This window comes from Anopheles marshallii (assembly GCF_943734725.1).
Source record: "Anopheles marshallii chromosome X unlocalized genomic scaffold, idAnoMarsDA_429_01 X_unloc_122, whole genome shotgun sequence".
Classification (NCBI taxonomy): Eukaryota; Metazoa; Arthropoda; class Insecta; order Diptera; family Culicidae; genus Anopheles; species Anopheles marshallii.
The window spans coordinates 17,078-22,500 of record NW_026525694.1 but is presented as its reverse complement, the minus strand read 5'-3'; the positions used below and the strand labels follow the sequence as shown (position 1 = coordinate 22,500).

The 5,423-nt window shown below is 48.5% G+C and overlaps 1 pseudogene; it reads left to right on the top strand.

Moving 5' to 3' along the window:
- Window positions 1-2,615, top strand: part of LOC128716872 (large subunit ribosomal RNA) — a 7,093-nt pseudogene extending 4,478 nt beyond the window's left edge.
- The last annotated feature ends 2,808 nt before the right edge of the window (window positions 2,616-5,423 follow it).

The window sequence follows — 5,423 nt, the reverse complement described above, 5'->3', positions numbered from 1 at the left end:
CCTGGTGTTCGGCCAACGACGGTGCGCCGCGGACTAGCTGGTAAACGTCTGTCCACGTTTGACCGTCTCCTGGGGTCACCTCTATAGCGTCCGGCTTCTTTTTCGTCGACTGTTTGCGTGGCGCAAGTTGCGGGCGTGGCTTTTCCAATTGATGCTGTTGTTGCTGCTGCGGCTTCGGTGGTGCCTTGCGGGGTCCCACCACCGTCCATGCGCCACCCTGCGTCGCCTGTGTACCAGATGCCTCGGCAGCCACATTGGCATAGGATGGCCGCTGCTGCTGCTGTTGTTGTTGCTGTTGCAGCGGTTGCTGCTGAGCAGGGCCACGCGTTGGCCCCTGCGTCTGTTGTGGCCGTTGCTGTTGTTCCTGCAACCGTTGGGGCTGCTGCTTCATCAAAGAAGACGACTGCTCCTGCAGCTGCGATTGCAGTGCCTGATTGCCGCCACAACCAAGCATCTGCGCCAACAGCTCCTGGTGGCTTGCCATCTCCTTTTCTAGCTCCTTGCGGAGACGTTGAGTCTCCTCTTGCCACTGGCGAGCCTGTTGCTTGTTCCATTGCAGCTCTTCATTAAACCGCTGCTGAGCCAGCTTTAGTTCCTCCCGGGCCAGCTTTCGTTCCTCGCGGGCCATGTTGTCATTGGCCTCCGCCCGCTGTCGCAGCATCACAAGCTCTTGCTGCAGCTCTTTACACATGGTTCGAAGCTGCTCGTTTGCGAGGGACATTTCCCCGATCACCTTCCGCAGTTCCACCATGTCGTTGTTCGTCGACTTCGATGCCATCACCGAAGCTCTTGTCAGCATTACCTTCGGCTCTACAGCCGAGAGAGACCGCCCCGGCCTTTCCTCGGTAGACTCCGACCGAAGACGCGATGCTCGGGTTGTCGCCATTTTAGAGACCCAAGCAGGCCTCCGTGGTCAGGGGGAGGTGTTTCCCTGCTTGCAGACGCCTTCCCGTATTTTCCGCAGTCGTTCCCGATTTTTTTTCCGCGATTTCCAGTAAAAGTCGGAAATTCGAGTTTCGAGCAGTTTTGAGCTCGATAAAAACTGTCCGAATCGAGCAGATTCGAGCTGTTGATGACCCCCCCAGCTTCCCAGAATTTTCTGCGTCTTTTTAAGTTTCGAGCAGTTTTTCGAGCAGAAACCGTCAATTTGAAAATTTGTCTGCGGGGGACTGCTCACCTTCGAAAATTCGTCAGCGGGGTCATGTGTGTCACTCGGGTGTCACCAAAAAATGTCAAAAAATTTTTCGCGTTTTTCACTGTTTTTTCGCTTGGATCTTATTAAACAGGTTAAAACAATCACAACGGTGAAAACCGCACACGAATCCGATAAAAACTCGCAAAGTTATTAACGATTTTCTAATAAATACCGTTGCTCGAAACCACGTGCTCCGGCGGTAGCACCCCTTGCACTTTTTTGCCACGATGTTTTTCGTCAATTTTCGTCCGATTTCCGTCCGGTTTTTTGCGTTAGCACGATCACGGGCACAAAAACTACCGTTTCCGTCCACTTCCGGCCCGATTGGACCGGATTTTTACGCAAACTCACGATACACACACACTGTTGTTGTTGTTGTTGTTGTATTTCTTTGCGCAAATTTGCCACTCCGTATTTCGGGCCGAATTTCACCGGCAAACACTGTCTATCACTCTTAATCGCTTAAATGGCGTCCAATCTCGCTTTTTCACCGAAAACCGCACCGAAAAAGGTCTATTTTGCCCGTTTTTATAGCGGAAATAGTTCCCCATACAAAATGTATGGGGAATGTTTTTTGCTTATTTTCCGTATTATCGCACCGATTTTCACGCGGTTTTCACTCGATTCACTTAAAACGTACACTTAACAACGGATTATAACTAAAATCCAGTCTCTCTAAACGATTTTTGCACACAAATTTTCCTTCTCACTGCGGAGCAAAACACGCCATGTCCAAACAGCTCGACTGCTCGAATGTCACACAGGGATAACTGGCTTGTGGCCGCCAAGCGTTCATAGCGACGTGGCTTATTGATCCTTCGATGTCGGCTCTTCCTATCATTGTGAAGCAAAATTCACCAAGCGTAGGATTGTTCACCCTTTCAAGGGAACGTGAGCTGGGTTTAGACCGTCGTGAGACAGGTTAGTTTTACCCTACTGGTGTGTGCTGTATGCTGCTATCTTAACGGAATTCCTGTGCAGTACGAGAGGAACCACAGGTACGGACCACTGGCTCAATACTAGTTCGACCGGACTTTGGTATGACGCTACGTCCGCTGGATTATGCCTGAACGCCTCTAAGGTCGTATCCAATCCGAGCTGATAGCGCATCATAAACCCATTAGGTGATCGGAAGCTAGCGGGCTTAACAACCCTCTGAGATCCGTCGGTGCTGCCCCGTGCACACTGCCGTCTCATCCCCGCTATAGCACTAGACTGAGCCGCAACGGGCGGGTGCACGCTGCACGTGGAAGTACCTTATCACAGGGAACCCTGGTGGCTGTGCTCCCGTCGACCGTGGATACAACTAGTTTCGACACCTTCGACCGCCCGCAAACGACGGGACTACAGGCTGGGAGCTGCGAGTTGTAGAGATGCGTTCGCATCGATCCTCTCAGGCGACCCATGCTTGGTGGTGAAGTGGTTAGTTCGTGGAGTATAGGCTTGCTGCACTCGACAAGAGTGCTGCTTGCAAGGCTGTGGTGGTACGTATGGTAGTTGATGAGCATAGGCTTGCTGCACTCGACAAGAGTGCTGCTTGCAAGCCTATGGTGGTACGTGTACGGTAGTTGATGTGAGCATAGGCTTGCTGCACTCGACAAGAGTGCTGCTTGCAAGCCTATGGGTGGTGTGGTGTGTGGTGCATGATTAGCCTTTCAAGGAAGATGTGTCCTTGGGGCTAATCGGTTATTTTTATAAGTCCGGGAAACCTTTCTCGTCGGGGTTCGGGATTCTTATCCTAAGCAACCACGAAAGCTTCCAAGAGTTGAAACATTGCCTATCAAGTAGGCCGTACCAGCCCATAGCAACCCAACCAAGATACTCTAACAGGCCAAGATTGGTTGGAGACTTCAAAATGTTGCTAAGTCCATGGCCACCATAAGCCATTTCTACCAAGAAGGCCATGGACAGTGCTTAGCAACCACGAAAGCTTCCAAGAGTTGAAACATTGCCTATCAAGTAGGCCGTACCAGCCCATAGCAACCCAACCAAGATACTCTAACAGGCCAAGATTGGTTGGAGAATTCAAAATTTTGCTAAGTCCATGGCCACCATAAGCCATTTCTATCAAGAAGGCCATGGACAGTGCTTAGCAACCACGAAAGGTTCCAAGAGTTGAAACATTGCCTATCAAGTAGGCCGTACCAGCCCATAGCAAACCAACCAAGATAATCTAACAGGCCAAGATTGGTTGGAGACTTCAAAATTTTGCTAAGTCCATGGCCACCATAAGCCATTTCTACCAAGAAGGCCATGGACAGTGCTTAGCAACCACGAAAGCTTCCAAGAGTTGAAACATTGCCTATCAAGTAGGCCGTACCAGCCCATAGCAACCCAACCAAGATACTCTAACAGGCCAAGATTGGTTGGAGAATTCAAAATTTTGCTAAGTCCATGGCCACCATAAGCCATTTCTATCAAGAAGGCCATGGACAGTGCTTAGCAACCACGAAAGGTTCCAAGAGTTGAAACATTGCCTATCAAGTAGGCCGTAGCAGCCCATAGCAACCCAACCAAGATACTCTAACAGGCCAAGATTGGTTGGAGAATTCAAAATTTTGCTAAGTCCATGGCCACCATAAGCCATTTCTATCAAGAAGGCCACGAACAGTGCTTAGCAACCACGAAAGCTTCCAAGAGTTGAAACATTGCCTATCAAGTAGGCCGTAGCAGCCCATAGCAACCCAACCAAGATACTCTAACAGGCCAAGATTGGTTGGAGAATTCAAAATTTTGCTAAGTCCATGGCCACCATAAGCCATTTCTATCAAGAAGGCCACGAACAGTGCTTAGCAACCACGAAAGCTTCCAAGAGTTGAAACATTGCCTATCAAGTAGGCCGTAGCAGCCCATAGCAACCCAACCAAGATACTCTAACAGGCCAAGATTGGTTGGAGAATTCAAAATTTTGCTAAGTCCATGGCCACCATAAGCCATTTCTACCAAGAAGGCCATGGACAGTGCTTAGCAACCACGAAAGCTTCCAAGAGTTGAAACATTGCCTATCAAGTAGGCCGTACCAGCCCATAGCAACCCAACCAAGATACTCTAACAGGCCAAGATTGGTTGGAGATTTCAAAATTTTGCTAAGTCCATGGCCACCATAAGCCATTTCTATCAAGAAGGCCACGAACTGTGCTTAGCAACCACGAAAGCTTCCAAGAGTTGAAACATTGCCTATCAAGTAGGCCGTACCAGCCCATAGCAACCCAACCAAGATAATCTAACAGGCCAAGATTGGATCTCAAAATGTTGCTAAGTCCATGGCCACGATAAGCCATTTCTATCAAGAAGGCCATGGACAGTTCTAAACAACCACGAAAGCTTCCAAGAGTTGAAACATTGCCTATCAAGTAGGCCGTAGCAGCCCATAGCAACCCAACCAAGATAATCTAACAGGCCAAGATTGGTTGGAGATTTCAAAATTTGGCTAAGTCCATGGCCACCATAAGCCATTTCTATCAAGAAGGCCACGAACTGTGCTTAGCAACCACGAAAGCTTCCAAGAGTTGAAACATTGCCTATCAAGTAGGCCGTACCAGCCCATAGCAACCCAACCAAGATAATCTAACAGGCCAAGATTGGATCTCAAAATGTTGCTAAGTCCATGGCCACGATAAGCCATTTCTATCAAGAAGGCCATGGACAGTTCTAAACAACCACGAAAGCTTCCAAGAGTTGAAACATTGCCTATCAAGTAGGCCGTAGCAGCCCATAGCAACCCAACCAAGATAATCTAACAGGCCAAGATTGGTTGGAGATTTCAAAATTTGGCTAAGTCCAGATTTTTTTACCCTTCGGGAAAACAACCCTAGTTCACCAAGTTGAACGCGAAAAACTGTCCATAGGATACGCACAAAACGTTTATTGAGTTGGTCACCATATGTGGAAATTATGGTGAAAATAAGCCAAGTTCCGGAGTTTTTAACTCACACGAAACCACGAAAAACTTTCATTAGGAAAACTTGGTTGGAGCACCCTACTGCAGAACACACCGACATGGACGAAAGGGTTGACTGGCTAAGAGAAAAAATTTTTGCGGGACCACTCAAAACATCATAGTTAGACCTAGCAAATGATGAAAAGTGAAACCCGCGATCGATTGGAGAAACCTTATTTTACACTGAAAAATTCCACATAAGGAAAATTTGTATGGAGCACCCTACTGCAGAGCACACCGACAGGGCCGGGAAGGAAGGCCCGGTCCAAGAAAAAATTTTTGCGGGAC